The sequence below is a fragment of the Amblyomma mixtum genome, chromosome 4 (assembly GCF_055824585.1).
Source record: "Amblyomma mixtum isolate Tamu chromosome 4, ASM5582458v1, whole genome shotgun sequence".
Taxonomy (NCBI): domain Eukaryota; kingdom Metazoa; phylum Arthropoda; class Arachnida; order Ixodida; family Ixodidae; genus Amblyomma; species Amblyomma mixtum.
In genome coordinates, this window is record NC_143015.1 from 128,983,001 (window position 1) to 128,998,945 (window position 15,945).

Here is a 15,945-nt window from a genome sequence, read left to right on the forward strand (position 1 = left end):
CTGAAATGCTAGCATCGCCTATGTATGTATCTTGCTGAGCGCAAGCATAATGCACAGCGGCGGTTCGGTTCCGGGTTCTGTGGTCCAGGTGAAGAACTTGATTTCTCTTCGTTATAATGCCAAATGACCACAGAGCTTAGTAAAAGATTTATAAAAAAGAATGAAACGGGAAAACTTTTCACGTTGAAAAAATTTTCTGCGCTGCCGACAACAAAGCGTGACTTGTACTCAAGACTATCAATGCAGCGGTGCTTCAATTCCTTTCATTTCTTACCTAGACTTCTCCGCCTCCCCTTCGTCTTGGTTTATTCAGCCAGGTTTGGCAAACCCTGCCGATCTCCAATGACATTACTCAAAATCTTGTCCCTCTCATCACCTACACTTGACGTTTTCTTATGTGTTTACATGACGGTCGCAGAGTTAATATATTGAATTCGAGTTGCGTGTCCCATAGTGGACATCAGTGTTGTGTATTTCGACAGCTCTGTCGGGAGCGCGTCGTAATAAACATTCATTTTGAACGAATATTCACCCAAGTTCCGAATAACCACACGAATATTCTACTCGTATTCGTTTTTTTTTTTTGGCCGCCGCGGTGGCTCAGTAGTTATGGTGCTCGGCTGCTGACCCGAAAGATGCGGGTTCGATCCCGGCCGTGGCGGTCGAATATCGATGGAGGCGAAATTCTAGAGGCCCGTGTACTGTGCGATGTCAGTGCGCGTTAAAGAACCCCAGGTGGTCGAAATTTCCGGAGCCCTTCACTGCGGCGTCCCTCATAACCTGAGTCGCTTTGGGATGTTAAACCCCCATAAACCATAAACCATAAAATATTTAGTTTTTGACTAAACTGTTAATATTCGATTCGGTAGCAAAGTTAGCCTGTTCGTATTCGATTCGTTTTCGAAAGAGCACAATTCGCACACACCTAGTGCTTTCTTGATGAATGACAGCGGCCAGTACAGTGTGCAAACTGAAGCGGTTGAAAGCGGCGTGGAAAAGGGAAAGGGTTTGTTTGGGATCAGGGACGAAAACGGGGGGGGGGGGGGGGGGGGGAAGTGGTGGAGGGAGCATCGACTGCGGCAGGACGTATACCAGAATGTTCCCTGTGAAAAAATAAATGGCCGCCAGCAACAGCAGGCGTTTTTTACTGCGTAAATTGACAGCAATTTCTTTCCTGTGCGCTAAATATTACCCACGCTCCAGGTGTCACACGGCTTTCGCGCGGAAGTGCCGTAGGGCAGTGACGCGTCGTAGCACACAGCAGGCAGTGCCGAGGTGTGCTCTAATGTGATCGATAGTGTCAGGGCACTACCTATTCACTGCGCTGCTAGAGTGTAGTAAATAGTTGCTGGGTGCGGACAAACATATATTTTATCATATATCACCAAAGTATTACGGCTTTTGAAGACAAATATTCTGCATTTTGCTTTCGATCTTAGTTCGCTATTTTGCTCAATTAATATTGTGATTATAAGCAGACTGAATATTTGATCTGAAAATTTATTGTATGATACATACACAGATTATTAATACTACTGATGATTATGATGCATTTTTATGGCGTTTGGGCATCTGCGGCCAAAGAGCGCCATGGCACAAGGTTTTTTCTTTTTTTTTTTCGTTTGCTCAAGGTAGGGTCCAAAACCCATTTACCAAGCATTTCACTCCGAATAAGCCGAGCACAAGGCCAGGGGAAGCTTGTATCCATTGTACCACCGATGGGTACTCGGCGGCACTGGGGATCGAACCCCCAACCTCCCGCATGCGAGGCGGATGCTCAAACACTAGGTCACCGCTGCCTGCTACTACTAAAAAAAAAGAACCATAACTGATACTAAAGACTTTCAAGAATTAATGTTAGACTATTTTCATTCAAAGATAATAAGAACGTTACAACATCCCTCACAGGGTGCCTTACATTGTCCAATAGGTTTATTGTGATGGACAAGCGAGTGCGTTCAACGTCTAGCGGTGACTAAGAGGAAGTAAGGGTTGCTAACCTAATCAACATATAGATAGGCTAGCCTCACTACAAAACTGGCGTTTGCCATCCGAGGGGCGGTAGTTTATAATTGATGAGCGCGGTTAAAGCATTTGCGGCTAGCTTGACGTACCGACAAATGCGCATCAGTTATCGAAAGCACACAATTCTTTCGAAATGACTGAAGTATTCTCGCGCGCCTCTCATTTAGTTGCAGGTGTTAGCACAAGAATTCGCAACACCGTAACCGGTGCAATCGTCGCAGACTCTTCCCACAAGATGAATTCAATTCTGTGGAAGCTTCGGGATGATGGAAAACCACCAGGAGAGTATTCTTCGTAATCTACGTTTCACATACAACATCGTTTACGCGGAGTTAAGCTGTGCAGGCATATTTTCCCTTTTATCTACGCTGAAAATAGCCTACATCGCTGCAGCGAGGAGTAGTAAAATTCTTTTGAGAGAGTGACTTAAGCTGAATGCTTTCCATCTCCTCTCGTGAAGCTTATGATACACACGAATAAGGCAACCTAAGCGCGTTCCTTTAAGCAAAGCAGCCGCATTCTCATTAACTCTTTTTCAGCTTCATTATTTTACTTTCCTGTGGTTGGTCGGCGGCTCCGCCTCTAATAAATACCCCAGCAAGCGAATGCTGCTTCTATCCAGTTACCGGCCATGACGTCACAAGCTGTAGGCATCAATTGTGCAGAGGTTCGGACGAGTGAATTAAAAACAAAACCGTTTCAGAAAGCAGCCTGCGTTCGCCTAAGACCGGTTTGCGATTCGGTGCTCGCCAGGGGCTGGTATCGTCTGTGGATTATTGTCACGTTCCAAAAGATATGTGCACTAGGATATGATTAGTTGACACCATACCTTCTTTCTACAAATCTGCGTTGTGCGAGCAAGGCACCAGCAGGTATTACGGTGTTTCGGCACGCGAACAAGCAGCGTTCATTAATCAAGTTCGAAACGGAAGATTACTTCAACACGTTGGAGACGAAGATAGCGCACGCACTTTAAGCGCCGAGTTTCGTGGAACGGACGGGTGATCGGGCGGAGGAATCGGCAGTATTCATTTGGAAGAACAGAAGCGCGTGCAGAAAGTAACCTCTTTTTCCACGACAATTCATTAATGAAATCCGATACATGAAACATACCTACAGTGAACAGAATGAATAAAATGATTCATTTGAGCTGTCATCTTGCGAAAGGTACAGCGTTCAGCGTTCAATTTGAACGACGTTTGTCTTACTGCGAGAATAAAAAAAAAAACGCTTGGAATAGGTAGAGGTAGGTTCATTAACACGCCCCGACTCGAAAAAGAAGAAACATAAAGAACAGAGCTACGCTTACCAGCTTAGCGCATTATTCAACGAGAGCTGGTTGGAATTAGCGGCGTTTCCGGCAGGTAACGTCGGTCTGGCGCATGCATGCAACGAGGACGGTAGCGCGGGTACAGGCATATTTACAGACAATTTATGCACGCGACCAGCCAACCTGACACGCAAATAGCTACTTGGCTTTGCTTTTCTATTTCGCTACGTTTCGCTACCTGGCTTCGCCTCTCTTTACGAGCACGTTTAGCTACTTGGCTACAGACTGCTTGTTTCGAACTCGTTTGGCTACTGAGCTTCACCGCTTTATGAGCCACCACCCCCGATAGCGGTGTGGTCCTGCACGTTGAGCTCGAATATCAACACGCTTTCTACGTTCCCGTTGAAATGAAGAATACCCACTTGTGCCGGCTTGGCGAATCTACGAGGATCCCACGGCGCACACTTTTTGCGAACATACCTCGTGGACTCTACTTCGCACCTTGTCAACGTGGCATTCAACTCCGCAGCTGCGTTTTTTCAGGAAAGGCAATGGCGCAGTAACTGTCTCGTATCTCCGCGGACACCTTAACCGCCGTCACAGCTGGCGTGCGAGGAAGAGAGGGAGGAAAGGAAAGACACAGAACAGCGCCTTGAGAGGAGGAGGAGCGAGAGGAGGGGGGGGGGGGGGGGGGGCTCCACTAAAGCAAGACTTTCTCCTTTCCGTTTGACCTTGTTAATCACTCTGTGCTGCTTAAAAAATTAGATCACTACGGTATTAGAGGCATAGCCCATATGCTGATTTCTTCATACTTGCGACATAGGTCTCAGTTTGTCAGTATTGCCGGTGAATGCTCCCATTTGAAAGCGGTAGCTTCTGGCGTTCCGCAAGGGAGCATTTTGGGTCCGTTTCTTTTTGTTCTTTATGTCAATGATATTGTCCGCATTGATAGCACTGCTGAGTATATAATTTACGCAGATGACACTAGTCTGTTTTTTTCGGGTACTTCAACTGCTGATCTTGCAAATCGAGCTAATAAAACCTTAAAAGCAATAAATACTTGGACGGTTGATAATCACTTAAGAATTAACGTTAGTAAAACGGCAGCAGTCATGTTTCACCCACGTCACAAACACATTGAACTACCTCTAATTGAATTAAACAATACCAGAATAGAGTTTGTGCAGTCTGTGAAAACTCTGGGCGTTTACTTTGCAGCAGATATGTCATGGAATGACCATATTAATTACGTAGTTCAGAAACTTTCCAGAACAGTTGGTATCATGCGCCGCAATTGCTTTAATTTTCCTATGTCAGTCAACATGTTACTTTACCACTCTTTGTTCTCTTCTATAGCCAACTACGGATGTATGGTGTGGGCAACAACAACAGCTGAAAATATTAACAAACTCACAGTGTTACAAAAACGAATTATACGCATTGCATGTAAAGTGCCATATTTCTTCCACACGGCGAGCCTTTTCCATCGACACAACGTCATACCAATGAAGTCCATGTATAACTATAGGCTGTGCTATAAATATAAACTCGCCATAATGAAAAATGATGACTCCTTACTTACACTGGCTGGGCTAGAGCAAAGCAGAACTGTGTATGATACCCGAGCAGCAGAACCTTGGAATGTTAAGAAATGCCGCGCAAACTATGGCAAGCAAATGTTGCAGCATACCTTACCGACACTTCTGAACCAGTTGTACTGCCACAAGAATCTTGACCTATCCAATATTTCTCTGAAAGAATTGCCCCAAATGTTCATGTAGTTTTTTTTTCTTCCTATTACCACTTTGAGTGCACCTGTCAATTTTGCTGTCATTTACTTTCTCCTCCCTGTGTTTGCCTTTATAGTCTCTTTGATCTAATGTAGTTCTTCTTTCTTTTATAAGCACAATGTACTGCGTATTGAACGTACATGTCTCATTCTCTGTACCGAACATACTTTACTTACATTTTGTTTGATGTCGTACTCCGCCACCGTCAATGCTGCACTGTAAGAGGAAGCCAGGACCTCTCAAGCTGTCTATACAGCTTTTTCCCTGGCTGTCCTCGCAACACCCAGTTGCGGAAATAAACCTTCAACCTTCAACCTTCCTGTCTCCGCACCTTCTTTACCCTTTTCCTCATGGTGCTGTTCTGCGTATTTTGAAAGCTTCATGGCCGACTCCGACTGATGTTATCAGCACTGTAATCACATAAGTTGTTCTCCGTGCATCCGCTTTCGCAATGTCCTTAAAGCGACACTAAATTTATGCAGAGTTGGTAAAGTTAACTTCGGAGGTAACGTTAAAGGACACTCAAAATAAACGGAACATTGTTTTTCTAGAAACGGAAATGGCGCAGTAATTGTCTCGCATCTCGGTGGACACCTGGACCATGACGGAAGGGAAGGGAGGAAGGTGCGAGTGAAATGTGTGTGAGAGAGAGAGATGCCGTAGTGAAGGGCTCCTGAATTATTTCGACCACCTGGGGATCTTTAATGTGCACTGACATCGAACAACCTGAGCTGCCTTTGCGTTCCGCCACCATCGAAACGCGGCCGCCGCGGTCGGGTTCGAGCCCGGGAACTCCGGCTCAGTAGCCAGAATAAGCGGCAAACAACACTAAAAAAAAATGGCTGAGGCTTAACTTGGTTAAGCCTGGAGAATGCGAAGCATCATCGTGTCGCGTAATTTGGAGGCGCACAACCACAGCGGCGGCGCGAGGTGGGCCCCCGTTTCTCCACTGTCGTGACGTCATCGTGTCACGTGGTGTGACGTCATGTATCACATGATTTGGAGGCGCACAACCACAGCGACGGCGCGAGGTGGGCCCCCGTTTCTCCACTGTCGTGACGTCATCGTGTCACGTGGTGTGACGTCATGTATCACGTGATTTGGAGGCGCATAACCACGGTGAAGGGCTGAAGTGGTAGCTAAAGTAGTATGCTTCTCATAAAACTCATTTAAGTAAGAGCTCGTGCATGTAGCGGTTCGTAGAGAAAAGCCAAGAGGCTTCTATGTGGAAGGCGCCTGCATATTATGGTGTTTGCTAGCCAGGCAACACAGTACTATTGGGATCCGCCCGGTGCGGTTGCTCAATGGTAAGGGTGCTCGGCTACCCGGCGTGCCCGGGTTCGAACCTGACCACGGCGGCCGCGTTTTGATGGAGACGAAATGCGTCCGTGTGCTTTCACTGTTTTCATTGAACGGCGGGAGTGAGCCGGCGGTTAGTTTTAAAGAACTGAACGGCGCGCTAATTGTCTCATTGCACGGTGGACATCTCGACCTCAATAGCGTTACGAGCTACGCGTAACGCTTCGTAATTCGTTACGCTTAACGCGTTACGGCTGCCATTGCACCCTCTAAATGGTTCCCACAAAGCTAACACAGCTTTCGCTGTAAAACAAAGAGCAGCTCACACGGCGACTTCCTCTTGACGCGTCAGATAACCAATGCAGGTGCGGAGCCTGAACATGACCTAGAATAATTATTTTTTCACCTGGTATAAAAAAAAGGAAAGTTTACGCTGATATCGGATGCACTGCGAACACGAAGCCTTTCGCATACGTGAGAAGAAAAGAATAAATGGAGGAGGAAAAGAGACAGCGGCCGGAGTGAAGCGAGGACAACGTATCATGACGTAACTGGGACGTCTTCTGACATGGCAAAGTTGCGCGAAAACACACACATATAAGACAGAGTACAGGACGAGCGCAAACAACTGGGACGTAACGCTCCGCGAACAAGCTCTGTCAACTGCATCTGTCACTGCATTCGGTGTCGCACAAGCTCCGGGACCAGTACTTGTGCACCACCCAGGACCCCCGCGGGCCGGCGTACTCTTATGCAGGTTCTGAGAACGTTGAGCTGGATCCACCGTTCCAGCTCCATGACCTGAGGGCGGCCCTGGCAAAAATGAAACGTGGCACCGCTCCGGGTCGGGACAAAATTACAGTCAAATTGTTAGCCAACCTTCCCGACCCGACATACTTGTCTTTACTGAATTACATTAACTCAATCTGGCTTGGAGAAGTACCACTCCCCATCGACTGGAAGACCGCCCTGGTCACCTTCATTCCTAAACCTGGAAAGGCCATCAACACGGACAACCTCCGCCCCATCTCTCTGACTTCTTGTGTGGGCAAAGTCATGGAGACGATGGTACGCGACAGGCTGTCCGAGTTCATGGAATCCAAACATCTTTTCGCGGACACCATGTTCGGGTTTCGCCCTCAGAGATCTGCACAGGATGTCCTGCTACAACTCAATCGGGCTGTCCTTGACCCCGTCGAATGCGCTCACAATGACAAGGTCGTACTCGCCTTGGATTTGAAGGGAGCATTCGACAACGTTACCCACGAGATCATTCTCACCCACCTCTCTCAAACTAACTGCGGCAGAAACGCCTTTCAATACATTCGGCAATTTTTGACAGACAGACAATCTTACATTCGAATCCAGGATAAGGAACATGGCCCTTTTCATTTAGGAACCAGGGGTACACCACAGGGCGCGGTGCTCTCTCCCCTTTTATTCAATCTGGCTATGATGCGCCTACCGGCCCAGCTGGGCGCTGTCACCGGTGTACAGCATGCGCTGTACGCCGATGACATCACCCTGTGGGCCACACAGGGTTGCCTTGGAGACATTGAGGCCAACCTGCAGGAGGCGGCGACCATAGTGGACCGTTATGCTCGCCGCTGCGGCCTCCGATGCTCCACCCAAAAGTCTGAATTTGTGCACATACGCCCCTCACCAAAGTGCACAGCCAAAATTTCATTGTCTCTTGAGACAGGTCCAATCCCTGAAAAAATCGAAGTCCGGGTACTGGGGCTCTTTATACATCAAGACAGACGGTCAGAAACAACATTGGCCAAACTCCGTCAGGTGGGGGACCAGGTGGGCCGCTTAGTCCGCCGGGTTTCTAACAAGCGCGGGGGGTTACGATGTAAGGATGCCTTGCGGCTGGCGCATGCATTTGTAACCAGTCGAATTCTATATTCGACTCCATACCTCCACCTGCGGAAGCAAGACGAGGATTCACTCGAAGTCATCCTCCGCAAAATTATTAAGCGGGCTCTGGACCTCCCCGTGACCACCTCCAACAAGCGCCTCCTGGGGCTGGGCATGGTGAACACATTTCGGGAGCTCCGGGAAGCTCACTTGACCAACCAATACACACGTCTCTCGAAGACATCGTCGGGTCGCCGCCTTCTTGCCCGACTACACATCCAACACACCACTCTCATGGAAGAGCGCGTACGTATTCCATCCCAGTGGAGATGCGCCCTCCACGTGCGCCCTCTTCCCGCGAACATGAACCGTGAGGACCACAATGGCCGGCGCCTGGCGCGGGCGGAAGCCCTGGCCCGCCACTATGGATCGAAACCCGGCGTATTCTACGTGGATGCCTCCGGCCCCCACCATGGGGGATGGTTCACGGCCGCAGTCGTCCACGAATCCAAAACAGTGAACGGCCTTACTTTCCGAGCCCGTGACATAACACACGCGGAGGAGGTCGCCATTGCTTTGGCTGCATCTCATTCCAATTCAAAAACAATTATTTCCGACTCGCGAGGGGCATGTCGGAACGTCGAGCAGGGCTGGGTACCGTATCTAGCCTACCGCATTCTCCAAAACAGCGTCTATACCGGGGACCCCGCTCACCGGCGTATCGTTTGGGCTCCTGCTCACATGGGCCTTGAGGGAAATGAGGCAGCTGACGCCGCCGCCCGCGCGCTCTCTCACCGGACATTCCCCTCCGACCCCGACGATCAGGAACTCGAATTCTCTCCAGCTTACTCGTTTAAAGACATTTCTTTACTTTATCAATCTGGCCATAGTCTTTATCCCCGCCCGTGTAAAGGCCTCTCAAAGGCGGAGGAGCGGCTTCTGCTTCGCCTATATACAAATACTTTGCTGTGCCCGGCAGCTCTAAAACACTTTGACCCTTATTTCTCTGGCAGCTGTCCGCACTGTGCGGAGAAGTCTTCGGACATCTACCACATGGTGTGGGCCTGCCCCTCCAACCCTGCTATCCCCCCTCACCCCAACCCAACCCGGGAGGACTGGGAGGCGACCCTGCTCGGCTGCTCTGACCTGCAGGCCCAACGGGCCCTGGCCGCGCGAGCCCGGGCAGCGGCCGACGCCACTGGGGTCCCGAACTAGGGACCTCCACCTAGTACTTGTGAGGGCTGGCCCCCTTTGGGTCAGCTCATACCTCACCTCCCGAAGTTTATCTGTAAATAAATGTTTTCCACCACCACCACCATTCGGTGTGCGCGACTTTGAGTTGAGTTTGATGCAGCCTCGCAGCATGTTCTACCACTATTACCAGGGTGCCGTGCTTGATAACTCTCTTTTCTTTATTGCTAATTTCTTTCTTTTTACTATTTTTTTTAATCGTAGGTGCCGCCTGTGAAGTCAGCAATGTCAGTAGCCGGCTCCTGTACCTCAAAGGCGGGGTTCACAAATGGAAAACTCGCCAAAGAATGCATTCGGCAAACAACCATTAAGAAAAGGGGTGAATGCATCAGCATCCCACGTGGCGTGTGATCGGGCAGCTTGTTTATAAAGCCTATCCAGTACAGCGCGCGAATGTAGCTCCATCAACAACCCGGCCACGCAGCATAACGCATGTCAAACACAGCCTGAACACAACGGCGGAAAAGCGTAAGTGCAAGGCTTTGTTGCTGGTGTCGCTTATTGTTCTATTGCTGCAGCTGCTCGGTGTTACATACATTACTTTCCTTTTAAGGCGGAAGCCTTTAATGCCTCATTGTTGTAAGCAGTTGTCGACAGAAATGTCACGCTTTTCAATTGGTCGGAGTGTTCGTGACGTCACAGTGCGCGAATTTCAACGGGGTCAATTGCAGATTGGCTAGTAACCATGGAACTAATTAAAGGGATGGTATAGTGATGCTCCACGTAAGTAAGTTGGTTAGTTAATTAACCAATTAACCATTCTAGACAGACCAGATAAATAAAACAGAGTAGGAAATTGGTCGAGTTGGGGAATCGAACCAGGGTCTCTGGAGTGCGAGACGAGCGCGCAACCACTCCGCCATGCCAGCTCGATGGTTTGGAATGAGCAAAGGCGCGTCTAGTGAATAATGTGTCTTCGTTCTATCCACTCTTCCTCCCTTACCTTAAGGCGAGGTTCAGGTGTCCACCGAGATATGTGAGACAGATAATTTCCTTTCCTCAAAAACAAATTTACCGACGAGCAAGGCGTAGAGCCGAACGGACGATGGCGTTCTGTGGACTCCCTGGCAGCGTTGCAAGACGCTGTCGCGTTCCACTTTTAGAGGCGAAGCTTAACATCTTAACCACACACCAGTGGCACAAGCAGCAACACTGCGCTTAAGGCTTCCGCCTCACCGCACTTTAGGTCAATAAAGTGCCCCCCTGAATTTTTCAGAAGATCACGTATTTTATATTTTGTCTGCTTTTCAAAGAAGACAACTACCAGGTTAAACTCTTTCACGGGAATTCTTATTGGCATTCAGTTATCTATATATGGACAGCATGGCAAACGAGTCGACGCGGACGCTCCACATCGTGACAGCTGGCGGATGCTTTGTGGCGAGGAGAAACGTGAGAAGGAAAGGACTTATGCGAGCGTAGAGGTACGACCGGAATGTATAACGCTGCTCGTTTATGCCTTGTAACACAGATACTGACAGGTCGACAAGGTTCAGAACAATCTGACTCGCTAGAACAGCGCTCACGTCCGCTGTACAGACGCTATGGATTAAAAAAAAAAATGCGGGAATGTAAACACGAAAATCAGAAAAATAACGGAACAGAGAAAAAAGCCGCCCGCAGCAGCTTTGTAAGCTGCGCCCGGCGTTATAGCGGCAGAACTTAACGAATGAAGATAGCTCTAGACAGGAAAAGTTGGCGGGACATGCGTGAGACTTGGCCGGCGCGAAAAACACAGAATATGGGAAGAGATAAAACGCAGAATATGGGAAGAGATATAATGTGGCTGCAGCTGTTATTGCACGATGAACACCGTGACACATCATACCCATAATTGTCAATTGAGCTGTGGCCACCTCATTACCCACAGGCCTTGTAACCACCTCCGGTCACCTGTCTATCTGCCGCTCCCTGGTACGCTCACCTTTTCTTCGAAAACACCCTGTTACACGACATATGAGCGACATCAAAGTGAATCCTAGACAATTTTTTTCCGCCGCCGCGGCGGCTCAGTGGTTATGGCGTTTGGCTGCTGACCCGAAACATGCGGGCACGATCCCGGCTGCAACAGCCGAATTTCGGTGGAGGTGAAATTCTAGAGGCCTGTGTACTGTGCGATGTGAGCGCACGTTAAAGGACCCCAGGTGGTCTAAATTTCAGGAGTCCTTCACTACGGCGTCCCTCATAGCCTGAGTCATTTCGGGACGTTAAACCCCCATCAAACATGAAAAAAAAATATTTTCTCCGCTGCCAAATTGAACCGAACGTAAAACAGGATCACTGCCACACTCACTCGGAGTAAGTTTACGAGAGGGGCGTTCGATAACTTTTGCCTTCTGAGCAGCCTTTTTATTAAAGGAGTTCACAGCGCAGACTGACTAACACAGCAAGAAACGAACTGACAGTACCGAGCGCTGACTAACAACTCTGGAATTTTATTGACCAGTAACGTCTGAACTGTTTAACGCCAGTGCTGTAAACCCCTTTCAGTATGCACCGACTAGCCTGCAAAAACGTTCTCGCAAGCCTTTCTATTTCTAAGCGATCAAATTACATTCAAATATAGCTTGAAAATGTTTGCATTAGGACAGAGGAGTCACCAAAACCGCGAGCTCGTTCCGGGACTTTTCGCGGCCGCGTGTTTGTGAGCTGACGGGCGTGCAACAGGTGCGCTTATTCGCCAGAGGGGCCTTTCCGAGCTACGTGTTCCTTTCGCACGCCACCGGCTCGAGGTGAGGGGGGGGGGGGGGGGGCAGCAAAGGAGAGGTGGGGAAGGTGCGATCAGCCGGTGTATGAAGCTCTCCCCGAGCGCACGCACGCCAGCTGATGCAAGCAGCGCTCATAGCTACGGCAGATTATACGCGCCTAGCGTGCGAGCCCATCTACCCGCGTTGGACGGTCGCTTAATAAGAGGAGAGGGGGGCGTGTATACAGTGAGTGATCGTGGAGACTGAAAGGCTGTCGCGGCTGCCCTGTTGTCGTAAACATAAACACAAACGCGTGTACAACACGAAGGCTATATATGGGCGTCATTTCGCACAGCTCTTGTGACCGCCGTTGGACGGGCTTTATTGACGGCCCCACTGCCGTTCATAGTGGACGGCGAGTCCAAAGCATTTCTACTCTTTTAACGCCACCGTGTGCAAACGTAAAAACACACAATGCAGCGAGCCAAAAAATAAAAAGAAAGCCTATTTCTAGGTATAGCGATCAGATGAATAGAAGGCCATTTACGGTTCAGTATTAAAAAAAAGGGGGGGGGGGGGGGGATTACACATTGCTACTAAAAAAAGGAACAGCCGCCGCGGTGGCTCAGTGGTTATGATGCTCGATTGCTGACACGAAAGACGCGGGTTCGATCCCGGCAGCGGCGGTCGCATTTTGATGCAGGCAAAATTCTAGAGGCCCGTGTACTGTGCGATATCAGTGCAGGAAAAAAGCACCACAAGCGGTAAAAATTATCCACAGCCCTTCACTACGGCGTCCCTCATAGCCTGAGTCGCTTTGGGGCGTTAAACCCCATAAAACCGAACTAAAAAAGGAATGTCAGAAAAGGATAGGAAAACTGTAGTCTTTATTGCTGTCAACACCTGTTACAACAACCAGAATGCAATGACCTTCGGCGTGATTTGCACAGCGGCGTTATCACAACGGAAACCCCAGCCATATAGGCAATAACGCACAGGTATGGACCGCCGAAAACTTGACAGATTTCGTACAGTCCATAAGCAAATGTATTATAAACGTCGCAAGGCTGACGACATCAGTATGTTTTAATAAAATGCATAGTGTAAAGCCAGAATGATGCCAAAAAGGACCGCTATACTACGACACGAACGCTTTGTTTTCCCTATGTTTCATAAGTAAGAAGGGACTCACAGAACATTGGCTGTTGCGCGGAGCAACTTGATAGCAATAGCGCTGAATGCACAAGAGCACCTACGCCCAAGCCCGACTGACTTCACGTCAGTCCGACTGCACATGATAATCTCTGCTTGTCACTGCATGGGGTGATGTGTAGTCAACACACGAGGACTACACGACACGAATGTGCCACGACTACACGTGACACATTCTCGACAGTACCCACTCTCGTGCCGGGCTGATTACAGATCAGCCATTGCTATACGTGACTACAGGTGGCACAAACTACACGTGGCACATTCTCGAGGGTGCCCACTCGCATTATTCCATGAATTCCTTGCCGATTACGCGCGAAATATGACTGCATCTTACTATACATGGCAGTACCTACAGAGACATGACTACAAGTGGTAGCGTCTGGTGAGCACATGACTACACGTGGCTGACTGCCCTCATAGCCTACGACCACTAACTTAAGATCCCCATTGGGAAGCACGTTAGTGCGGCTGTAACCTGTTACGATACAGTGCCACTCCGACATCCAAACCCAACAATTTTGGACAAAGGCATTTTTGAACGGGAAAAAGTATATGGGCGCATCGTTTTCGCATACTGAGATTTCACTACAACAATTTATATATTCGCACATCTAAAGTCGACAGGCTTGCATGCTTTTGCTATTAACGTCTTTGCTATCGTTAAAAGCGTTCCCATTTGTTTTCTATGGCAGTCTTAATTGACTGATGCGGGCGATGAAACACTATAAAAGAAAGATTTTGCTACATATCGCAAGACTGCACCATTACCAGTACCTTACAGGCTTCCAATATTCAAAATTTCTGGCCAAGAATGTTGGACACGGTTAAAGCAAGAAGTCCGCTACATCATCCATAGGTTTGGTTGCATTGAGTGTCGGCTTTAGATGGACGGAGATAACATTTCCTTCGACCGAACCATTTACCCGGTAAAAAAAAAAAAAATATAGCGCAAAACGGGAGGCGTCGTATTTCCGTGTTCCGAAAGCCTCGTGGTCAGCGGTCTGAGCGCTCTGAGCTTTGGGCGCCCGTTGTACCGGCGACACACATCGCGGCTCCATCACCGTTCGCCCCTGTCGCAGCGTGCATTCGCGTATCTGTGTCCTTCCATTGTGACTACTGCGCTCGCGCGCGCGTCACTACACGGCCCCAGAGATCCATCAAACCCCCTTCCCATTGTAGTACCTCGCTGAGCAGTGTTCAATGTCTCCGCGCATCGTCGCTCCCACAATGTCCCCCTCGCCGCGTTCGTGACCCAGAATCGCATTACGTGCACTGAAAAAAAAAGGAGCAAACATTTTTTTGTAATTTTTTATCTAGAGCAATACTGAAATTACAGTAGCGGGAGAGAAGAAGAAATTATGCCCGATTTAAAAAAAAAAACAGCAAACATACGAGGACCGCTAGCATAGTGAATTTTTATTAATTATTTATTTATGTTCAGATACCCTAAGGGCCCTTCCGGGCATTACATAACAGGGGGAGGGGATTCACCAAAGAGAAACACGCAAGATTCGCAATGAAACACAAAGCGCTAAAAGTAGAATTAATCAAATAAACAAAGATGCCAGCCTACGTATGAATATAACACGGACCGGTTAGAACAGGAACCAGAAATCGAGAAAAATACATAATAGCGAGATAAGGAACTGTAGCCGACACATGGGAACGATAACAAGAATGGCGGAATTAGAAGTCACGAAACATGGCATAAGTGTAAACTTTCAGGAGCACGTAACGGCCGACGAAAGAAAATGTTAAAGTAAAAGTGAAAAACACACTGCTGAAGGTTACAAGATTATTAATATGAAAAGAGGGCTAGTACTATGTAAGGGAGCGAGTTACAATATTTCATACACAGCACCAAAAATAAGAACGGCTATCGTTCCATCCAAGTGAAAATGTATTTAATCTTGTTAACATGGCCAACACAAGTCGAGATGCGAGACGCTGGAAGGATATGTGAAGATGTGAGACACTAAGTTCCTTCACCTTCGTGCCACGTGGCACTATAGCTTACGCATGGACAGAGATTACAAAGCGTTTCTAATATCCAATCGGGCTATTATCCCATATAAGGTTATCCCATGTCTCGTATTAGATTATCTCATATTAGATGATTCCATATGAGGCTATTCTCTACCAGGCTTTGAAGCTGTCATCTGAAGGACCGCAGCTCGTTCTGTATGCGCGCTACTGACGCTCGCAGACCTAGGGTTGAACTCAGCCAGCAGGTACAGAAAGGGAACGGCTCACTAGTTAACCACGTATAGCTTCTCATTACAAGGAAAATACGCCGCCATTACCAAACTAAATCAGCGCGAATGCTAAATTATTCGCATTATCCGGCATTTCGATAGAAAAAGGAAATGCTGCCGGCAATAACCCCATCACGCATGTCTGGATTTCGCGTAAAGTTCAGACAAAACTTGAAGCTCGTCACATCTTCATTCACTGGGCCAAAAAGCATCTCGGTCTCCCCTTCATAAACTTTCTCTCGGAGGGTTAATTCTCAGCCTAAAACTGACGCCACGTGGGATTACGCCCAACG

The 15,945-nt window shown here is 48.3% G+C and overlaps 1 protein-coding gene across 4 annotated transcripts in view; it reads right to left on the minus strand.

Moving 5' to 3' along the window:
* dimm (basic helix-loop-helix family member dimmed) overlaps positions 1-15,945 on the minus strand; it is a 391,032-nt gene that overhangs the window by 72,049 nt on the left and 303,038 nt on the right. Inside the window, exon 1 of one of the 4 annotated variants that reach the window (XM_089587991.1) lies at positions 3,718-3,938. The exons of the other annotated variants lie outside the window; for them this stretch is intronic. The gene's annotated coding sequence lies outside the window, so the exon portion shown is untranslated. Of the gene's footprint in view, positions 1-3,717; positions 3,939-15,945 lie in introns of those variants that run through there. 4 annotated transcript variants of the gene reach the window in all.